At 49.0% G+C, this 23,042-nt stretch overlaps 1 protein-coding gene across 3 annotated transcripts in view; it reads right to left on the bottom strand.

Moving 5' to 3' along the window:
* Window positions 1-23,042, bottom strand: part of PTPRS (protein tyrosine phosphatase receptor type S) — a 247,104-nt gene that overhangs the window by 198,315 nt on the left and 25,747 nt on the right. Inside the window, exon 1 of one of the 3 annotated variants that reach the window (XM_030540233.1) lies at window positions 7,293-7,384. The exons of the other annotated variants lie outside the window; for them this stretch is intronic. The gene's annotated coding sequence lies outside the window, so the exon portion shown is untranslated. Of the gene's footprint in view, window positions 1-7,292; window positions 7,385-23,042 lie in introns of those variants that run through there. 3 annotated transcript variants of the gene reach the window in all.

Genomic DNA, 23,042 nt, shown 5'->3' with positions numbered 1-23,042 from the left:
AAAGCAGGTTAGCTACAAGCACGATAGCTGGAGTGACAAACACAGAGAGCTGATCCAGGGGCCAGTATGCCCAAAGTGTGCACATGCCAGGACAAAGAGGACAAGTGTTCAACCATGAAGGAGTGAGGGTGAAACAGCTGAAGCCTGAGCACGTGAACACTTGTAGACAGAGCATGTATACACAATCCTTGCACACACCTAGTGATTGGCAATTATCCTCCCCCCAGACCCAGTTGACACCACCAGGGACAAACGAAAACTCCCTCTCCATTTTTTCAGCCCATGGCATCTGCCTTCCTCGTGGATTTCGCAGTTCCTTTCAAAACCAGAAACAAAAAATTAATAGCACAGGCCTGACCACATACTTTCCTGGGGCTCTGGGAGACCAGCTCCCTGCAAGCCCTGTAACACATACTCTTTTCATTCAGGGATTTAAATACCCAATTGTGTCTGTTTTCAGCGCATTCATTTTTAGCATTTTAATGATACGGTCCCCAGCTCTTGCCCTCCTTGGATTGGCTGCAGCCTTTTTCACTCTTCACCAAATGAGATTGGGAGGAAAGAGGGGTTAGCAAGAGGTCAAACATTTATTCTAAACCAAGTGTTTTTCCAGCAGGCAGGGGGTCCTGCAAGAGACAAAGACAAAGCGGTCAGTCAATTTCTCTGCCTGCAAGCACTATGCCTTCCGCTCAAGGGCTTTCAGAGGCTGGAGCTGAGATTTGCAGTGCATCTTAGCAGGGTAAAAGATCATCTCCAGAACAGGGCATCAGCTACAGAAGCTACAATCACCACCCCAGATTGGTTGCTGCCTCCATTTCTCTCCATAGAGCGGAGTGAACCAAGCTGGTCTCAGAAGAGAGATTTCTTACAGCTGTCCACCCTTTGCAACTGGAACTTTCCCTGGGCACTGTCAACAGCATCCAGCTGCAGCCAGGCAGAAGACACCATCTGCAAGTGGTAACTAGAGATGAGCTAGGATTAATGCGGAGAACAGACTCTGGCTAAATCAATGCCCTTGTTATCCTAACACAGGCACCAACCTGCTTCCTTCTCCTCCCATAGAAAGGTAAATACGTCTACCTGCCTCAGACGCCCACCATGGAGCCGAAGCGTATAGCTTAAAAGCGATATACAAATATGATGAGTGTTCGAGTCCCTCCCTTCCATCCCCTTGCCCCTAGTGCCTGTCAGGGCAACACTGGTTTTTCCACTGGAAAGCTCACAAAGACATTTCAGGCATGTTAGAGCACAACTCAAGGACTGTATCAGGAATTACAAGGAACCTTATAAGACAAAGGACCAAGCAGAGAAAAATATCCTCTCTCCTGCCACCAAAGAGATCCGTAACCCTTCCCCACTCCTGGAGAAATCTCACACCCCTGCTCTCCCTTCCGGTAAACTCTGACCCCACCAAGGAGGGTTTAAAAGGCTTAACATTGCTTTATTCATATCCCACCAAACAGGTCACAAGCTCAGCCAGTGTAAATCCATGTAGCTCCACAGACTTCAGTGGCTCGTGTAAATGGGCATAGATATAATGAAGCACCACAGATTCCTATCAGCTGACGATCTGGCTCAACTTGTCCTTGATGTATTGTTTATAAATATTACAAGTTCTAGCACTTAAAACACCTTCTGAGGGCCCTGGTCCTGCAAGCTGCCTCAGACGGACAGATCCCGACCCTTGTGCGGGGCATTGCTGGAGCCTCTGGGGGTGCTCTGGGTGGGTAGAGGGGGTCAAACTGCAGAGGGCCTTGAAGCAGAATTAGGACCTAATTTTTTTTTTTTTAAAGGGACAGTGCATCCTTCAACAACCCCCAACCCCATGTCCTCACACTGCCAGAGAGCATCATCAAATCTTGTACCACTTCCAATTCATTTGAAACACGTGCCTCCACCCATGCCACGCCCAGCGCCCATACAGCCCTGCCCCACCATTAGGTGCCCACTACTCGGCCCTAGCTCAAACATGTGACATCTGCTCTTTCGGCCCAGCCTCTCCCTCTGACCCAAGTGAACCTCACCCCCACACCCCATACTGATGGCGTTTCCACCCTTCTCCCCAACACAGACCCTGTCATAACCAGCCCCCATTCCCTCAGCCTTCGCCACAGCGCTTCCGACAACAGCTGCTCCGAGGATTTTTTCCACCAAGTAATATCGAAATGATATTTATTAAATTTGCTCTCTAAGTCCTTCAATCTGCTCCATAATACAGTGAATCTGTGAGGTGGTTTCACTGATCCTGCCTCAATGAGACCAGATTAACACAGATGATCCCGGCTTTGCAGCTCCCTCATTCTGAGGGGGAGGAGGGAAAGGAGGGGACGGGGTCAAAGGTTATGCAAGAAAAGCAAAAAACACTGGCAGCGATGCTCTGGCATGAAGACAGTGTCTCTGCTTCTTTCCTTTCATGTGCTCAGCTCACTGCCCAGGGGGAAAAGCACCTGGGTTCTTAAGATGGCTTCCAAGGACAGTTTCAGGTGGCAAGGTTGGTGCACTCAGAGTGGACCTGGTGCTACCTGAAATCCCTGGAAGATCATTCAGATTTATTTCAGCTTCTATTGCTCTTCTCTTACCTTTCAAGTGCATCAACGTTTTAAAAACAACCCATGAAGTCCATTAAATCTAAAATCAGCTCCATAAAAGTTCATCAGATCCATTACCTCAGCATTCAGTTAAATTATGAAAATCATCAAGATAAGGAGGCACAGGGTCTATTAGTTTCCTGGAAAGGCTGCTCTGCAAACTCTCATCCCCCGCTTACAACAGTTAATTACTTCAAGTTTCACAGGATTTAACTCATTTATTAAGCTTTTATTATTTAAAAAAAAAAAATACTTCCTGAAATCTCCAGGAAGTATGCTGAGCAAGGCTGGGAAATTGCACTCCTATTGCATAACCTCCCACACCCACCTACTTTTCACTGGCTGCATTTTATCCATGCAAAGGTCCCAATCCTGCAATTGGAGCCACATGCACCCTGCCGATTGCAATGGGGAGGCTCAAAGTCAGGAGCAAGGATCCCCCTACATGGATCCAACTGGAGGATCAGGGCCTTAATAATGTGAGCTACTAGTATACACAACGTACAGTCAACCTGTGGAACTCATTGCCAGGGGATGTTGTGAAGGCCAGAAGTATAACAGAGTTAAAAAAATAACTAAATAAATTCATGGAGGATGGGGTCCATTGCTGGTTATTGGCCAATATGGTCAGGGAAGCAACCCCATGCTCTGACTATCCCTAAACCTCTGACTGCCAGCAGCTGGGACTGCATGAGAGGGGATGAATCAGTTGATAACTTGCCCTGTTCTGTTCATTCCCTGTGAAGCACCTGGCACTGGTCACTATCGGACGACAAGATACGGAGCTAGATGGACACAGTGTGTCTGTTCCTATGAACTCTTCCAGGCAAGGCCCATCTTTGTTCTTGCACACCTATGGGTGTGCTATAGACCCCCATCACCCCAAACGTGTATTCACCATGCAGCAGCGACATGCCCTGGGAGCCCATGAATTTAACTACATGCTTGACTATAGGTTCAGTACCCACAGGCCTCTCGGGCCTGCTCCTAGCTCTCTTTCCACCTTCCCCACTATTTGAACCCTTAACCATAGGAGCTCCTTGGGAGTAACTGAAGCTCTCTGCTGCCCCGAAGCCTCCAAGTCTGAAAGGAACCTCTCGCTAGCCAGCCTGGTCTAGCCAAGTGTTCCGGTACTGGCAGATGTGGTTATGGAACATTCGGGTCAGCACCGGTTTCCCCAAAGGCTCCAGCCTTATTTTGGGCTCCTCTGTTCCTTCCCCATGTCACCTTTCCCTCTTCCCACCTTTAAATGAGCTGAAACGTTCAAAGACACCTTACAGCCAAAATAACCCAGGCCTGTGGACCGTTACAGCAAGCGGCGAGGACCCGCTTTGTTTTGACAGGACTTTTGGAAAGTGCTGAAAGTTTGGGTGGGCTCAGAGAGCCTTTTGCTCTTTAAAATTGCAGCTCGCTGTAACGGGGCCGCACGTAGGCATCCCTATTAGCCCAACAGTGCTTCCTCCTTGCATGGAATGACAGGGAACCTACAGCTGGGGCGAGATGTAATTTTTGCATTCAAATCAAAGGAGGTAAAAGGCACCACACAGCAGAACCAGTCATTAATAACACTAACTCAGCAGCTGTACTAGTCTAGCAGCCAGGGTGACCAGACATCCCGATTTTATCAGGAGTGTCCCGACATTTACTTGTTTGTCCCACATCCCGATCATTGTTGTCCCAATATTTTGCCTTCCGGTGCACAGGCGGAGGGGGCTCGCACCCCCCACTCCCTCCCCAACTCCACCCCGGCCCCGCCCCGACTCTGCCCCTCCCTCCCCCATTGGATCCCTCCTCAAATCCCAGTCCTGGCCCCGCCTCTTCCCCAAGCACGCCGCATTCCTCCTCCTCACCCCCCTCCCAGGCTTGCGCTAATCAGCTGTATGGCGGCGCAAGTGCTGGAGGGAGGGGGGAGAAGCAGGATGCGGCAGCCCGTTCAGGGGAGTTGGATGCAGAGTGAATGCAAGCTGGTGCCGGGAGGGGAGGAAGTGGAGGAGCTGCCGGTGGGTGCTTAGCCCTCACCAATTTTTCCTATGCTCCGGCAGCTCTTTTTTCTTTTTTTCCCCTCTACCTAGTTTTTCCTCACCCTTCCCTTAAAGTCCCGAGGACAGAGAGAACCCCGGGGCCAGCTTTCACCATTAGGAGTAAGTGCTTGGTTTTCTTGGCTCTCCCACGAGACGCAGATGTGCCTCATTCCAGCTTTCAGCATCGTCTTAGCATCAGCGCCCTTACCTCACTACCGCGAGCCAACGTTAACCTGCCGGACACTTGCCTGAACCCCACAGCTCCAAACGGAGATGTCTCTTCCCCTCCGCGGCTCTGAGAGGATTAAGCCGAAAACCCGGCCCCAGTTTTGCATTTGCTTTTTAAAATGGGTAATTATGGAAAAACTGTACCAGAAAAAAAAATTGCTAAAATGTTCCCTAGCAGCATATCCAAATACTTTAATTTAAAAAAAAAAAAAAGCTGCTGCTAATTTAAAAACAAATGTTTAAGCAATCACACGTTTATTTAATTTGTCCTTTTTATGCCAGAAAAGGCCCAGCGCTGCTTGGAGTCACTGCTACCCGGAATTATCAAGTGTATACGCAGCTACTTCCCGGTCTGTTACAAAATGCAAGCAGTGGAAAGCATTGAGGAGACGGTATGGAAGGGGAGGAAATGTTCACCGAGGGTCTAGGCTGTCCTAATAGAAATTGACAGGGGTGGGGTTAAGATGAAACAGGACACCAATCCCCGCAGCCCCTGAGGAGAGATGGTTCTGCTGTGTTGGGTACTAGAGGCAGATCTCCTGGGTTCCAGCAGCAGCTCGGTCATTCACGACATGCTGTGGTGCAAATAAATTCCCTTCTCTCTGCCTCAATTTCTCTCTATAAAGCGTGAAGGCTTAGTTCAGTTATAGCCAGTAAATACCCCAGTGTCCTCTGACAGAGAAAGCTGTGCATTATTTGCCCATAGGCTCAGCCTTGGCATTGAAGTGCTTCCATATATTTGTGGAGACTATTCCCTGTTCAGCTCCAAAGGGCTGTTAAGAGGAACCAACCATGCCCTGGCAAACCTGGAACTCCTAGCAAGGAGAACAGAAACACTGCTGCCTCACAGATTTGATGAACGTTTTATACCACACGGTTTTCAACTGTCCCTCTGCAAGTTACACAAACTTTTAGACCCTAGTTTAAGACACAGTAACACACACACAAAATCTATTTAAAATGTTTCGAACACCAATTAACTCTCAGTTCAATAATTATGGTAGCCTGGATGGGAACTGATCACCCATTGATTAATGGATTGGAAGAATTGCCTCACTGCAACATAGGGCCTACAATACTGCTCCACCCACGGTTCACAGAGAGGAAAGTATAGCAAAGCTTATGATGAAATTGTCTGATATGTCACCTCTACCATCAATAAAAGACTTGTTTAATCCACCTCATGGTCGTTTGCTCTCACGGCGCCTGTTGTGGGTAAGTTTATCGAGTGAGGAATTTACAGTAGAGGAGGCGCAGCTTCATGGTCTGCAGAGAAAGTGACAAATAATTATCTTGTCTCGCACCCCACTCAATGTCAACAGGGTTTGGTTTGCTGCAAAGGCAATGTCAGACATGGAATTTGTGCTGCAGCAGAATTTCGGTGGTGTTTGAGAGACCTTCCGCTATGTCAGTGTGGGCAGCCACAAACCATGACACACATTCTCGAGGGCTGCAAAATGACTCAACTTCCTGGAGGTTTCTGTGCCTTTGAACATCATTGGTAAGAACACTATGGCTTGGCTTGACCAGACTGCATAGGCCAAATCATAAAAACAGAACCTACAGCCACCTGTGCTATCTTCCGCTGAAAGATCATTTTGTAATAACGTGCACCGATATTCCTCCGTGAGTCAAGGCAGAGAAGCCTACGTCTCCTACGGCAATAGTGAACTTGAAGGGACCATCTTTGCTCTTTCTAGTGGTAGAAGAGCCTCATTGCCAGTACTCTGTGCTACATCAAAACCCTCTCCTCCCTCTTCCACTCACCAGCAGAAGGGATCTACAATGGGTTCTATCTAAAGGAAGACTCTGCCTCTTTCTCTTCTGATATAAAGACGGCCTGTAAAGAATTATTTTCTGCATCGTACCTTTAAAATACCAAAAATATCAGCTCCATGGTTTTGCTGGAGTGATTCTAGGGGAAAGGGGGTGGATATGCACTCAGAGCTCTCAGTCTTAAGGCAAAAGGGGCAAGAATGATGAATCTGCCAAGACAGCCGAGGTGTTCATTAGCCCATGGCTCCCCCTGCCCACAGGTCTGGGCTACACGACGTCGTTAGGCCAGTTATTTAACTAGAAACAAGCTAAAACCAACATAAGCCAAGTTTATAGCTACGTAGAGCTCTACACACACAGTGACACCAGTTTAAGTGATGCAATACACTCCGTTAGTTAAACGGTGCAACTTGGTGTTTAGACAAGCCCTCCGCCTCTTGCAAGTTCAGAATTTCACTAGTTCTCCAATTGCCGGAGAGTCTGCAGGAGCAGAAGAGACTCAAACACCTAATGTAAATTAGTGGTAAAGCAGCTCGTGTAGTGAAAATTAAAGCATCCATTTGTGAGACCTGGGTAGTGAGAAGAGCCGTTTTTCCAGCCAAGATTTGAAGCAAGAGGGAGAGATTTATGAAGGCTGTTCCAAATGGCAGGAGCTGCAAAGAAGGTGGCACTCACATACCTGGCTAGACCGCATGGAAGGAGCGATATGAGCAGAAACTGTGAAAGAGACATTCTGCAAGGTAGGGTAGGGAATGGTTTCCGAGAGTTGAAAGTGAACAGGTTGTCTGTGAAGGTGCTGAAGGATAGGATGATGTGGGTCCCACTTCCTGTGCCACCCAGATGGTGGGCATTTGTTGGTCTGAAGTCCTGAAAAAAACAGGAAGTTCAGGGATGAGCACAGCACTGCTCTGATGGAGGAGCAATAGATACTGGGTGTTCATACTACAGAACTCACTCCACAGCAAGTCCAGCTATGGCCAGAGGCATGATGCTCCATCCAAGCTGATGGCAAGGTGGCCAGCTCTCAGACAACATTATGAACTGCAAAATGGAAGCAAAACAGTGTGCATCAAGGAGGGGACAGATCCACTAGAGCAGGGCACTCTGCTCCTAACGCCACAAGTCAGAGCAGGATTTCTTGGTTAACATTCACAAGACACTTCAGGTCTGTGAACTGCGATACAAGTACTGGAATGCAATCTCGAATGTGAAAGTGCAACTTAGCAATGTAGAAATTTTAACATAACTGCGCTTAAAAACAAAACAATAGAAAACTTTAGAGCCTAGGACTCGAACCATGATGGGGGATACAAATGTTTAGCATACCTGGCTCGTAAATACCTTGCAGTGCCGGCTACAATAATGCCATAAGAACGTCTGTTCTCACCTGCAGGTGGCATTGTAAGTAAGAAGCAGGCAGCAGTATCTCCCGTAAATGTAAACTAACTTGTTTGTCTTAGCGGCTGGCTGAACAAGAAGTAGGACTGAGTGGACTTGTATGAGGTGAATTGAAAAATACTATTTCTTTTGTTTAGTTTTTTTTTTTTTTTACAGTGCAAATATTTCTAATAAAAAATAAAATGAAGTGAGCATTGTACATTTAGTATTTTGTGTTGTAACTGAAATCAATATATTTGAAAAATGTAGAAAAAACTTCCAATAATATTTATAATCAATTTAAATTGGTAGTGTATAGTTAACAGTGCGATTGAAACGGCAATTAACCACAGCTTTTTTTTAAAATGTAGTTAATTTGTCTTACATTAATCACATGCATTAACTGCCATTGATTGACCATAATTTTTAATTAGTCCACAATTTTCAACATTTTTTAGATACGTTAAGGGGCCCAATTTTCAGGGCCTGTGTGCTCAGCGTCTTTCTTTAAAAGGGCCTTAGTCAGTGTCTTAAGTTGGACATTGAAATGTAATTTGTTTCAGGGCTTTTTTTGGGAAGTCCTGCTCCCTCCTCTTCCCTCCCCCCTCCCCCAAATCAACTTGTCTCCTATGGGGCTGAAAGGCTTGTACACAGATTTCGGAGCTCACAAATAAACAGATCCCTTTTCTTGGAAGGATTCTTAAAAGGCAGCTGAACCAGGCTCAATTTTGCCCATCATTATCTTTGGCTTTAACAAATAGCTTCTGGGGATGGCAGGCGCTGTATTAATTTTTCCCCTGTGTAACGTGCAGGATGATTGAAGAAATCGCTGGCTTGTTGATTCGTTTGCCTCCCCGGCCCAAAACAAAAAGCTACCTATTTGTAAACTACAGGATGCATTAAGGCCTCAAAATCTGAGCTACGGAGTCAGAGGGACTGGGGAGTTCACAGGGACAGGTCTTGGCCACATTCAAAACACCCATGTGAAGTCAGGCCAGGTAAGGTTTCCAAGACCCAGGCCTTCAGACACCCCATCTACCTCCCACTTCAAGGGGAGTTTGGGACCAAGTCTCCGGGCCCTACTTAGGAAGGAGGGAGACGGGGATTTTTCAAAGGAGCACAAGGTGTCAAGGACGCGTCCCAAAATGCTGCCACACCAGGTTTGTTCTGCATTCATGAATGTAACAGCACTGATGGCTTTCTACCCTCCCTTCCCTGTGGGAGCCGAGGTTCCCATGGAGCTGGGGTTAGAGCGTTTACACCAATTTCTCCCTGGGGACGATACTCCCTGGGCAGCTTACTGCATGTTTCCAGGCGATGCTAGGGCGGGAGGGAACACGAAGGGCAGATCGCGTGCCAGTCTCTGTAATTGGCGCATGCAGCTCCGCAGTTACTGAAGGGTGCAGCTTTGGAGATACCATAACATACAGGGAAAGGGGATGACTCTGAGCAGCACCTTAGAGAACAGTGTTGGGAGCTGGGCAAGTGGGGAGGGGAGTGGTCAGGTTTTAACTAAATTCTCCAAATCCCTTCAAAGCTCTTTATTGAGAGAGAGAGAGACAGACACACAGACAGACAGACAGGGCATCCCGTTCCCCAGCGAAATCATCTCTAATGCTTCACGCTGTTGTCCACAGCACCGTCACCTTTCACTTGCCGGGACAAGTGAAATAATTAGAGGAGATTAAAGAGACTGGGACTTTTCAGCTTGGAAAAGAGACGACTAAGGGGGTAGATATGATGGGGGTCTATAAAATCATGACTGGTGTGGAGAAAGTAAATAAGGAAGAGTTATTTACTCCTTCTCATAACACACGAACTAGAGGTCACCAAATGAAATTCATAGGTAGCAGGTTTAAAATAAACAAAAGGAAGTATTTCTTCATACAACGCAATCAATCTGTGGAACTCCTTGCCAGAGGATGTTGTGAAGGCCAAGACTATAACAGAGTTCAAAAAGGAACTAGATAAGTTCAGGGAGGATAGGTCCTTCAATGGCAATTAGCCAGGGTGGGCAGGAATGGTGTCCCTAGCCTCTGTTTGTCAGAAGCTGGGAATAGGCGACGGGGGATGGATCACTTGATGATCACCTGTTCTGTTCATTCCTTCTGGGACACCTGGCATTGGCCACTGTTGGAAGACAGGATACTGGGGTAGATGGACCTTTAGTCTGACCCAGTATGGCCATTCTTATAGAAGAGAAGCAGAGACGGCAGGGGTAGGACAGAGCCTTTGCAGCAGAGGAACTGCTGGTCCCCCTTCCCTCAGAAGGCAGTGGGCTTCTCCAGCAATTGCAGCAGGAGGGGAGGTGCTAGAGCTTGGGATGCTGGAAAAGGGGGTGGCCTCACCCAGGGACACAGCTCTCCTAGCTACACACGCCCAGGAGGAAAGTAGGATGGAAAAGAAGGAGGTGCCAGGCTGGAGCCATGTTGCTGCGAGCGCTCACCCAGCAGGCAGGAATGGGAGCTGCCTGTTGCATTTTGTTTCCATCAGCGGGTGGGATGCTTCTAGCTTCCCTAAAGATGAGGAAACAGGACGATTAGCGTTTTGTCTCCTGCAGAGTTTCCATGAGCAGTTCCCCCTGTGGTACGAAATGTTGCATCGAGAGGCCCGGTGGCATATCTGATGCAATGGCTGATCCTCCAGGATGTAGGCTATTGAAAAACAGGATTAATTAGTCCTCAGGAGGGGCAGTCCTTAGAGTCCCAAGTTTAGGATCCCATACACGGTGGCTTTAGAGCGCTGTCACAGCTAGAGCTGTCCTAGAAGAGGGAGCATTTGGTCCTAGCTGCAGTGTGCAAAGAACTACATTCCTAACCCTTGTCCTGCTTGCTAGGGACAGCAGTAGCTCAGAGAATGCAGGAACCCAGCAGAAATTAACAATCAGGACTAGACATGCCCATTCCCAGATTCTTCAGGAAGCAGGAGACCCTACAGCTACTGCTGTGCAGATTTAAGTTTGTATTTAGATGTAGTCTATTTTCCAGCCTTTCCAGTTGCAGACAGAGTGCCTTTCATATGTGCAGTGAATGCAGAGCAGTGCAGTCTTCCTGAATCTGCAGTCAGCTCATTCCAGTGTCTCAGTAGCTGCTTAAAGCTTTGCTGCACAACCACGGAGCGAAGCTAACAAGACTCGATGCAGCTTGTGGGCAGCAGTGAATCTGTGAAGGATCACGTCAATGTCACTGTTTGGGAAAGCTCTGGGCAGCAGCGGAGGCAGGCCCAGGCATTGTTCACCAGGGAGGAGACCTCCAAGCATGGAGACAGGGGAGAACTGAGATGGGGAGGCCGTGCCCACCCCTTGCGAGGGTCTGGAGATGTTGGAGGGAAGGAGCAGATTTGCCAGACCCCTGCAAGTCAGAGTAATACAGACGATGGAAACGGGGACAGCCGTTTGCTAGATAGCTAAGCACTGCCCCCTTCCCCTTCTCCGATGTTGCCCTTGCTGGAGCCTCTCTCCACCCTGGCTTTGGTATCTACCAGTGGCTGGTACTGCAGTCGCAGAGTCCTGACCGGGAGGAGTCTGGTAAATGTCAAGCTCTGTCTGGCAGCACACTGAAAAACGTCCACACACACACCCCTCCACTAGCATAAGCCTCCCCAAAGCCCAGAGGTGGAGAAGTTATGGAAAAAAGAATCAGCAATATCCTGCACTCCCTGCCCTCTTCAAATGTTCCCTGAAATAAGTTCCTTGCACCGTCTCTGCCTTCAAACATGTTCAGAGAGCCAGGCTGCATTTCAGAGCCCCTCAGTGTGCAGCGATGCCCGAGTGACGTAAGCCAGAAATGCATGTGACAGGTTAGGATTGTCTTCAAGAACTCCCTCCCGCACTCCCACAGGCCTGTCCCTTCTCAGAAGCAGAGCTGCTCACCAGGACATTGTCCCCATTCCCTGCATTAGGTGGAGCAATGAAGTTCCGCTTAGCCAAGCATCTCACCAGGAAGACCTCAAAAAACTGGGCCTCCTGTAATAATTTGTCCGGGAAGCGGCTTTGGGAAACTCGTCTCTGGCACTTTTAAAGCTTCCATTTTTGTTTATCTGCTTTTTTTGTTTTAATATATAAAAAACTTTGCTGCAGTTTCTCCTGGGGACACAAGTCTCTCTGTGCAAATCCTCCAACAGGGTCACACCAGGTGAAAGCCAAACAGCACGAAAGCTGAACGAAAACAGCAAGAGCACAAAAACAGGGGAAGCGATCTCCCCCTCCTCCCACGCTCGCTGCCCCTCAGGGGTTCGATATCTTGTAACTGAATCTCTCTCTCACACATACACACACACACACACTCTCTCTCTCTCTCTCTAAATAATGTGATACGTAACATGCTGTAAAAGAAAGTGCTTGGGCAACTGCGCTCTGCCTCTCCCTGAAATAGCTGCACTCCAAGACCAGCGTGTCAGAGCTCACAGCACTGTATTGTGCCAACTCCACCAATTGCAGCAACTGTGGATTTCTCCCTTCCCCCACTCCCGCTCTTCCAGCTGTAAAGCAAGATCTCTCCTCCATGCAAACACAACAAGCTTAGGCCTCGGGCTATGCATTCCAAGTGCAGCTCCTGCCAGCCAATGCAACTGGAAACCTGCTGTTTCCCTGTTAAATACATCTGAGCTTATGCTATGTTTAATACTATGCAGCATACAATACGCATTCCAGAGCATGAGCTGCCCAGGACAAAGAAAGAGTTTTATTCTAGCTTTGTAATGTGCTAGGTAAATACATGATATAACCGTCTGTATCCCTATGGTCACACTCTTTACAAAACTACAATGGGTTTTGTACAAAGTATGCCTTGTAAAGTATCACTTAAAAACACATAACTTGCTGATCATTACTGTCCTGGTAAAATGTGTGTGGCAACCTTGTAAATAAAGTTATAAGATTCTACTGTATGACATTTCTGAGATATGTTCCAAGTTTAGAAAAAGCATCTACAAAACAGTTCACAGACAAAAGGCAAACTGATGCCCAAGCTAGGTATCAGCAAAATTAAATGGACTATCCCCTGGTTAAGCAGCAATTCTTAGGCAGGGAAAAAGGGGGTGTGAGTGGGAAAAAAAAATTACATTTTGGAAAGAAACAGATGGAGTTTCCCATTGCCACACACTTTGTCTCCTGAACCCTGAGTCTCAAAGAAAAAATAACTGTAAGAAAGAGGAACAGATGCCCCTTTCTCTCTGCCCCTGGCATCAACACCACCTGAAGGGCAAGGAAATTAACACTGATGCGGGGGGAGGGATCCTGGCCGAAAGAAATCCGGCCAGTAAGACTGCTGATAGCATGCAGTGAGAGAAACCTTTGTTCTGAATTCATTCAGCTTGTTAAATTAGTTGCATTTTACCTTTTCTTTCTTTGTAACCAATCCTGACTTCTATGCCTCATTACTTGTAATCACTTAAAATCTTTCTGTAGTTGTTAAACTTATTTTATTGTTTTATCTAAACCAGTGCGTTTGGAAAATTCCATTTGAGATAACAAGATCTGTGCATATCACTTTCTATTAATGAAATGACAGACTTTATATGAGCTTGTATTGTCCAGGAGGGGGCTGGGCAGTACCAGATGCCCATTACTGGGGGGAAAGCATGGGACTGGGAGTTTGGTGAGTGGCTGGCTATGGCACTGATACAATATAACGGAGAGAGATTTACATAGAATCTCAGAGTTGGAAGGGACCTCAAGAGGCCATCTAGTCCAACCCTCTGCTCAAGGCAGGATCAATCCCCAGACAGATTTTAATCCCAGTTCCCTAAACGGTCCCCTCAACGATCGAACTCACAACCCTGAGTTTAGCAGGCCAATGCTCAAACCACGAAGCTATCCCTCCCCCCATGCTGAGGGTTGTATATGTGAGCAGACCAGGAATGGATGCTCTCACAGCGAAGCAGTGTAAGAGGCACCCTAGACTGGAGAAATATGAGGACACAGCTGTCCAGAGTCTATGCTGAGTGTTAGGGGTGCTAATGCAAAAGTAGGATCCAGGCCTGTTTTCCGCCTGAGATAGTATTTGGGGTTTTGCTCGCCCATTTGATTTTTGGATACAGATACATTCTTGCTAAATATGTGTAAACAGAGAACAAAGACACTGTGTATGTTGCTTCTGTCGAAGCCAGATGGGTTTGTTAGTATAATGGGAACAGATAAGAGCAGTTCAAGTGTTACTGGGTATGGTGGGAATAGAATATGAGCGCACACTTGAAGACTGCCTCAACTCCTATCACAAGCAATTAGTCAGGAAGAGCAAGGGGGGGACTGGGGGCAGGGAAGGTAAAACACTAAGGCCAGAGAAAGGCCTGCCCCTGACTGTAGCACAACCTCACTCCTTACTCTTCATGGGGTACAAAAAAGGTGGGAAGAAGACCCCAGACCCACAACCCCCCAAAATGGAACGTGACCGTAAGTTGTAAGGGGTGGGACCGTGGGCGTGCATTTCAGGGATAATTATGCCTGCTGACAAGGGGGCGGACGGGACACCAGGAAACAAGGTACTGCTGCATCAGTTATGGGACACGTGCTGACTGGAAACTAACCCCAATAAACATTGCATTGCCTGCGCTTTGGACTTCTGCTTGGGCGGAGAAGGGGAGCCTTCTCCAAATGAGGGCACTGTTCAACATCAATCTCCAAGCCACCGATGGAGAGGAGATGGAAGATGTGTCCACCTGCATCCCCTTTGTTTCCTCAGTTAGGTTTTGGAGGAGAGTTCAGTAATGCAAATATCAGAGTCAACGGAGGAGAGGGGGGAGAATGGTTAGGCTGGAGAGAGGTTACTAGTGGAGTTGCTCAGGGACTGGTTTGGGGACTAATCTTATTTAATATTTTTATTACTGACCTCGGCACAAAAAGAAGGAGTGCGCTAATAAAATTTGCAGACGGCACAAAGCTGGGAGGTATTCCCAGAATGGAGGAGGACCGGAATATCGTACAGGATCTAAATGACCTTGTAATAAATAATAATAATAATTGGAGATATACCTATCTCCTAGAACTGGAAGGGACCTTGAAAGGTCATTGAGTCCAGCCCCCTGCCTTCACTAGCAGGACCAAGTACTGACTTTTGCCCCAGATCCCTAGAGTAGCCCCCTCAACGATTGAATTCAACCCTGGGTTTAGCAGGCCAATGCTCAAACCACTGAGCTATCCCTCCCCCCCTGGAGCAATAGAAATGGGATGAAATTTAATAGCGCAGTGCAAAGTCATGCATTTAGGGACTAACCAACAAGAATTTTTCCTATAAGCTGAGGCCCTATCAGCTGGAAGTGACAGAGGAGGAGAAAGACTTGGGTGTATTGGTTGATCACAGGACGACTATGAGCTGCCAATGTGATATGGCTGTGAAAAAAGCTAAAGCAGTTCTAGGATGCATCAGGTGAGGTATTTCCAGTAGAGGTAAGGAAGCGTTAATACTATTATACAAGGCACAGGTGAGACCCCCATCTGGAATACTGTGTGCAGTTCTGCTCTCCCATCTTTAAGAAAGATGAATTCGAACTAGAACAGGTGCAGAGAAGGGCTACTAGGATGATCCGAGGAATGGAAAACAGACTCTATGAGAGAAAGCTCAAAGAGCTTGGCTTGTTTAGCCTAACCAAACACAGGCTCTCTATATAAACTGCTCTCTATATGGGGAGAGATGACTGCTCTCTATATAAACTGGCCATCAACAACTTTAGGCTTGAAATTAGATGAAGGCTTCTAACCACCAGAAGGGAGCCACAGGTCAAAAAATCTAACTGGTTTCAAGACTAAGCCTGATACGTTGAGGGAGGGGATGGGATGATGAGACTACTTACAACGGCATGTAGCTGATCTGCGACTGCTAGCAGCAAGTATCTCCAAATGCCAGTGATGGGACACTAGCTGTGGAGGGCTCTGAGTTACTGCAGAGAATTCTTTCCCACATGTCTGGCTGGGGGATTTTGCCCACACACTCAGGGGTTAACTTACCACCATATTTGGGGTTGGGAGGGAACATTCCCCTAGGTCAGACTGGCAGAGAGCCTGGGTTTTTTAACCTTCCTTCGCAACATGGGGCACTTCCAGGTTTAAACTAGTGTCAAGGGTGGAGTCTCTCTAACTCGAAGTCTTTACATGATCATTTGAGGACATCTGTAACTAAGCCAGAGATTAGGGGGTCTATTACAGTAGTGGATGAGTGAGGTTCTGCAGCCTGCAATGGGCAGGAGGTCATACTAGAGGATCACGATGGGCCCTTCTGGCCTTAAAATCTATGACAAAGAGCCCCACAAACACTAGCAGCTGATCCACAGTTGGGCCACTCAAACACGGGCAACACAAACCCCAGATTGGTGAAAGTTCCCATCTCCGAGGCAGCAAAACTGAATTAATCTACAATCCTCCCATACCACCTGTGGAGTAAATCCCTTTCCCATTATTGCGGGGAACTGGCCCTGTGCCTCGGCGTCTTGCTTCACCTCCAGCTGCAAATTCCCCACCCGTCCACACCGACAGATTGCAGGTGTCTGGAGTTCTTGGCCAGGCTGTCACAGGCAGAGGCATCCACGGGTGCTCTTGCCTCTGGATAAGAACAGCGTGAAGGAGACGGAAGTCCACTAGGACCACAGCAAAAACTCAGAGCAATGCAAAGTTCAGGCCTTTCCCCGAAGCCACAGGGAAGCGAAGAGCCCCAGAATGTGTTATCAGAAGATCAGCATGTTATAGGGTGCTTTGGATTCCCCCCACCCAACTCATGCATGCTTCCCCTTCCCTTCCCCCTACCCTGTGTCCCCATCAGCCGCCCGCCAGAGAAGGCCCCGGAAGCTGCAGGTTAACAAATCCAATTTTTCAGACACAAGAGGCAAAGCGTTTCATTTATGCCGGCTCCTTTCTTTATGAAATTGCTCAGACATTTGAGATGTGCCATGTCACCAAGTCACTTGATGGCAGAGCAGGGGACAGCAGTAGAAAGCAAAAAAAAGGAAAGGAAACGAATTCAACAGCATCTCCCCCTCCAACCCGGCCTGGGAGGGAGACAGTGCTGGACAGCATGAGGCGGGTGGACCACTGGCACGCTGCATGAGGCATGGATTCTTTGCATCTCTTCTACGGGGCCAAGCCCAAACTCAGGCTTTCACGTCAACCCCCACCTCCTCTCTGCCAAGGATGCCAGCCTTCGGCCCCCACTTGTTACATTTTCAAACAAGCCTCTTCCTGCTTTCTCCCCTGCAGCACGCAGGAGCCCCCGTCCCGGACCAGAACCCCACTGGGCTAGGTGCTGTACAAAACACTGAATAAAAAGGACCCTCTCTGCCCCATGGGAGCTTTCAGAAAACATCCTCAGAGCCACCTCCCTCACTCTGTTCTCCTTCCCCACCGGCCCCCCATCTTGACACCTGTCACACACACAATGGCCAGGCAGTTTTCGGCTGAAACCAAAGCAGATAATGCTGACGAGGGTTGTTTCCTTGTCCTTCCCTCTCCGTATGCATTTGTCATCTTGTCTTAGACTTAAGATTGGATGCTCCGTGAGGCAGCGTTTGCTTCTGTTCGTATAGCACCCAGCACTGTGTGGTCCTCGGGCTGTGACTGGGGCTCCCAGGCGCGCTTGCAGTACAAATCAATAATCCAGGCCCAATTCTCCAAAATAACCTGACATCTAATGGAGACTCAATCCGCTGGTGGCTATGCAACCCAAGCCAGCCATCTTGAGGCACATGCAGGCAAAGGTCCCTTTTGAGTCCCTCCCCACCATCCCTGGCAAGAAGGCCAGAAACTCAGCTGCCTTTTAAGTGCTTATTTCTAGGGCAGAACTAACTCAGCCCTTCACCCACCAAACCCACCCGGAGAAGGCAAAAGATGGTGAGACGCACCTTCTCTAGCAAAGACAACAGCGTGGCCCTTACAGCACGCTGCATTCACGCCAAATCCCAGTGCTCTCCGGAAGCAGTCGAATGTTCTTGCTCTTATCAGATGGGGGACACGGAAACAAAACCAAGTGATGTACCCCAGGCAAGCAGGAATCTGAACCCTGCAGTTCCAGCTCTACTCAATTCCACAGCGCTGTTTCTCCAAGTTATGGCCCCATCCGGAACTGCCCTCTATTCTTGGTATTCACAGCTACCAAGGAGTTGTAGATGGTTTGTAGCCCCCCCACCCCATCGGTTTGTCACTGTAGCTACTCGGCATTCCACCAGTTTGATCTCTGCTCACCCCATCACCTTGGTTGCTCTAAACTTTGCCTAGTTGGTTCACACTTTTCTGGTAAGGTGGTACGGAGAATTGGATGTAGCAAATCTGTCACACGGGAGCTATCTATATTTAACCCACACAAGCAATGTGGCACTCTGTGCCCCTCCAGTGGACAGTCCATACACACGTTTATGACCGTGCTTCACTCTTTCAGTTACGGATTCCAGTTCTGCGGCTCGGACAGCAGAAAAGTTTTCTGCTTTCAGATCTAAAGGTCCCAGGGGTTCAACCCCCAACGATGAATCACATTAGGCAGAGATGGAGCGCTGCCACCCTGCTCTGCGATGTAATGCCCCCGCCCTGCAGCGCCACTGATTGCCCACATCCCATGACAGACCCCTGCCTGATTGGCTATCCATTCTCACCCCAACGTCTTTGGTGTTGCTCCTTTCCGGGATTGTCTTCCCCACTGGATATGTTGGGTCAGGTTAATCTCCCTTCCCACCAGCGGTCTATTACCTTGCATTCCTCTCCCCGCCAAGTTCTCAGCGTCTTTGCTGCCCCTGTTCCTAAAGGCTTAGCTCACCACATATTATTTCTGCACTCAGTGGCGTTTGCAACCCCTTCCAAATTAGCAACCACTGCCTCTCCCCACCAGGCACAGCAGAGGAACGAGTTCCCCAAACAAATCCAACTGAGTCCCATTCAGCGGCTCAAGAACCTGCGGGAAGCATGGGGAAGAAGAGCTGACATGCATTAAAATGTCTGCTACTCCACCCTCTCAGGGCAAGTGTTTCCCATCAATAGTTCTCCATACAGCTGCCTTTTAAGCAAGACTATACCTGGAGCCTGGTTTTCCTCCCACACCCTCAGGATACCTGCAGCTCCCACTAAAGCCAATGGGCATTTCTAGCACAGCAGAAGAAAGGTTCAGCAGCAGCCCCGGTGACTGTCACCCCATGCTCCTGCTGATCAGGAACATCCAACACTGGGTAGGTAGACAGCAGATTCTCATCCATCCACCACCAGCGATCTCAAGCACCTTCCAACAACAGGCCCGTGTTCTGCTCCTGAAAGTGATACTAACTGATGGTACCTTCCGGAGCTAGTGCGGGACTTCACCAAAATTAAGTGCATTTAGTGGGTGCTGGATTCAGAGTACTGATGGTTACAGCCCTCCATTTATCCCATGGGTGACGGGTTATATGGACCCATGGGACCTGGGCCCTACCAGTATTCGGGAGGCGGGGGGTAGATGGGAGCTGGCACTCCATAGAGGGAAAGGCCTCAGATCCCAAAATTCTCCATGCCCAGCTGTAGGTTGCTGGGCCCCAAGGGGGGCAGGAAGGGTAGGCACCCCTTGTCTGTGCCTCCCACATAGGCACAGAGTTTGAGGGGAAGGAGAGAGGAGGAAGGAATCCCCACACCCACGGGAAGGAGGGGGAGGAGAAAAATTCCCCTGTGTGTGGAAGAGGACAGATCAGAAGTGGGGTGAGGCACCGGGGTGGGAGGAGGGTGTCCCTGGCAATTCCCCCCTCCCACATAAACAAACAGAGCCTGGGGGAGAGAAAAAGCAGAGCTTGCCTGATGATTTCAGAACAGAAGCAGTACACAGTGACGGTAACTTTACATACAGTCGGCCTTTTATCCAACAGACAGCAGGCTGACTGAAAATGTTACATGTTGTGGTTTAAAAATAAGGCTTTTAAAGCGATTTTCTCATATCTGGGGGGAGGACTTCACCCTGCCTCCTCCACACACACACACACACACACACACACAGTGTTCTCTGCTTCTCTTGTCAGGTTGAGAGAGAGAGAGAGAGAGAGAGAGAGAGAGAGAGACAGACACACACACACACACACACACACACACACACACACACACACACACACACACAGAGTGGGAACTCAGAGGCTGCAGGATTGTGACGTGTATACCCGTCCACTGGGACAGAGACCAAGCTCATTGCAGAGAGGCCAAGCGCACACTAGCTGACACAGACTTCGGGTCACATTCAGGCCAGCCCACTAGAGATGAAAGGCCCGGGGAATAGTCATTACTAGTCCCAAAGTACCTCGTCATCAAGAACTTTTCCGTCTAATACGAAGCCAACAGAGAACTGCGACCCATCTCCTGGGGGTGGGGAAAGGAATCAGAGCTCTCTCTTGGATTTCTCAGCAGCCAGGAACAGACTAGCCCGTGCTTGGCAAAGCTGTACACTATTTTTGTATCCCACTGTTGTAGCCCCAGCTTCATCAATTATGAAGAGGCCAAGAAGTGACTCGTAATTGCTGTATGGCTGGCAGCATTAGCTAAGCTCCCCATACAGGACCAAGCAGGCTTCGCTCCCCAGGCCAGATCCTTCAAGCCCATTGACTGCGTTTATCGCAGATGCACCATTCCTGCAATGTCAGATGTTTACCTGCCGGAGGATCAGCTGGCTCCAGACTTCTGTTAGTCAACTACTGCCTGATGTCTCCTTCCGTTGGACGCCAAACTCATACCTGAAATGCATCTCCTTTTGGACATGATCCTGGGAGGTATGAGCGAGTACGAGCTGGTTGCTCTCTCTTGACCAGTCCTCAACAGCCAATGCACAATCTCTCTCTGCTGCATGGTTCTCCAGCACTTTGTGCCCTCCAGTTTTAGTGACCCAAACATTAGTGCCTCCACATCTTCCTGAAGAAGGCATTCCACCGTTGCCTAGGTCTCAGTAGCAGGAAGCTTTGCCTGAAATCCTCCTACTGACCCAGGTTCCAATGAGGGGCCCCTAAAGACGGTTCATTGGCTACCAGGGAGCACACTTGGCACTGAGGGACTCCTTGAGTCATTGCATCAGGCCTACGTCTTCCCCCACCAGCAGCCCTCAACGTAGGCAGGCGCAGATGTGGCCCACGCGCTCTGGATATTCTGGGCTGCTTAATGCAGGCAGCCTACGTTAGAGCAGTCCCCAGGGCTGCTCTGATTTATGCCAGCTAGATTCCCAGAAGTGCAGGGATGGGGTGGGTGGGAGGTTGAATCTCAGAGGCACAGCACTGAACCACACCGCAGGCTGAACCTCAGAGGCACAGCACCAAACTCCTTTACTTCAACCCGTTGTGCCTTATTACGTCTAAGCAGTTCCTCGCCACTGTGGTCGTGGGATGGGGAAGGTAAGCAAGCCCCAACGGGCCAGGTACTCAGCCAGTGGCAGAAGTCTGGCCCCATTGGGTTTATTCTCCTTCAGGTGGCAGGTCAAAGCCGCTCTCTCCTCCCTCACACTGCAGTGAGGGTCAGGGTCCCCTGCACACATCCAAAGGGCAGCGACTGTGCGATGCTCAGACCAAGGGACACTGAGCAGCTGCAACGCAGTAACGTGCACGACCGGGAGCGGAGCTCTCTGCTCCCCAGGGAGCGGGAGCAGAGCTGGGATATTCTGGGTCACCATCCCCAACTTACAGGATCCAGCGTCACGACGAGGCAGGCCCCAGGGCTGGGGGATTGAAAGGTCTTTCCAATGCTGACCTGTCAGTTCTGTCCAGACAAATTCTGGTCCCCATCGCGAATGGCTGCAGTTTCGTCTGCCCCAGTAAACCTCTCCTCGGCGAAACAGCCGAGGCTGCACAGAGTGACAGCTCCGAATGGACAGGCACTCCGTTCCAATTTGTCCCTTTGGCCTGAGTGTGCGGAGCCAGGCTCAGCAGCCCGGTGATTGGATTAAACACAGTATGTGCCCTGCAGCAGAACGTTTACTGGGGGTGGGAATCTCCACTGGGGAGACATGGGCCACATGGTTACTCTCAGTAAACAAGCCTTCCACAGATGCCGCCCCAGGCGGCTAAGGGGCCTCTGCTGTTGGCTCATGGTTTCCATGTTTGATCCGCAGCCGATGCATGGAGCAGGGGAAATTGAAAATTAACCTGGCAATGCAGAGATGCCAGGGCTGACCCAGTCAGCACCGTGCTGTAGGAGTGACTGGAGCCCAGGCATCAGCATCTCAGCTTCCGCGTTTAAAAATAAGATGTGAAATTTGAAAAGGATGATAAATAACTTGTTCCGAGGAGGAGAGGCAGGGATGCGAAACAAACCGTGCTGCTGTTAGCACCGAATCCATTTTGAGGAAGCAGCGGGCAGCCCACTGACTTCCACAGCAGCAGGCCCCGCGGTGACAAGGAGCTGCAGAAACTTCTGTCCGAGGCCAGAAAGACCACGGGACGGAAAGCTGACAAGATTCCCATCGTGCCCCGTTAGCTGGGTTATTCGCTCCTTTCCTCTGTGTAAGGAAGTTTCCCCAGGAAATAAAAAGAAAGGCGTGAGAATTTACAGAGAGGATTCCTGGTTAGACTTGCTCCCTCTCCCCTTGTGCATTCCCTGACTGGATCCCACTGAAGTCAGTGGAAAAAAATCTGCTATCCACCTCAATGCAAGGAGGATTGGGCCCCTTGGCCCTCCTGGCTGCAAATACCTAACTATAGACAAACACAGCAAGCTCCGGATCAGGAGGCTGTCTGGACTGAGACCTTCTGCAGCAAAGCACCCACTGCTGTCATTCGCCAGCTCCCCCACAAGCGGGGTCTGGTCTTTGCTCCCTCCAGCACAGCGACACTCAGAGTGCAGCTCGCGAGCCGCAAGTGGCTCTTTAACATGGCTCTTTGCAGCACATGATATTAAAACACTATGCAACTGAATTATTAACCAAGCTAAGTTATTAACCAATCAGGGTGCATCTACTATTGTATTAGCCAATTGTAGTGGATGAAATAATATTACTTGGTCCGTCATTTTGCTGCAGGAATAATTATATCTATATAAACCGTAAATGAAGCAACGAATTCACACGACTGTGGCTCTTTAGGGCAATGGTGATGGCTAATTTGGCACCTGAACCCCATCAACTGTGATGAGAAACAGTCTAGGCTCCTAGTG

Source organism: Gopherus evgoodei, chromosome 22, assembly GCF_007399415.2.
Source record: "Gopherus evgoodei ecotype Sinaloan lineage chromosome 22, rGopEvg1_v1.p, whole genome shotgun sequence".
Classification (NCBI taxonomy): domain Eukaryota; kingdom Metazoa; phylum Chordata; order Testudines; family Testudinidae; genus Gopherus; species Gopherus evgoodei.
This window is presented reverse-complemented; position numbering and strand designations above follow the sequence as displayed.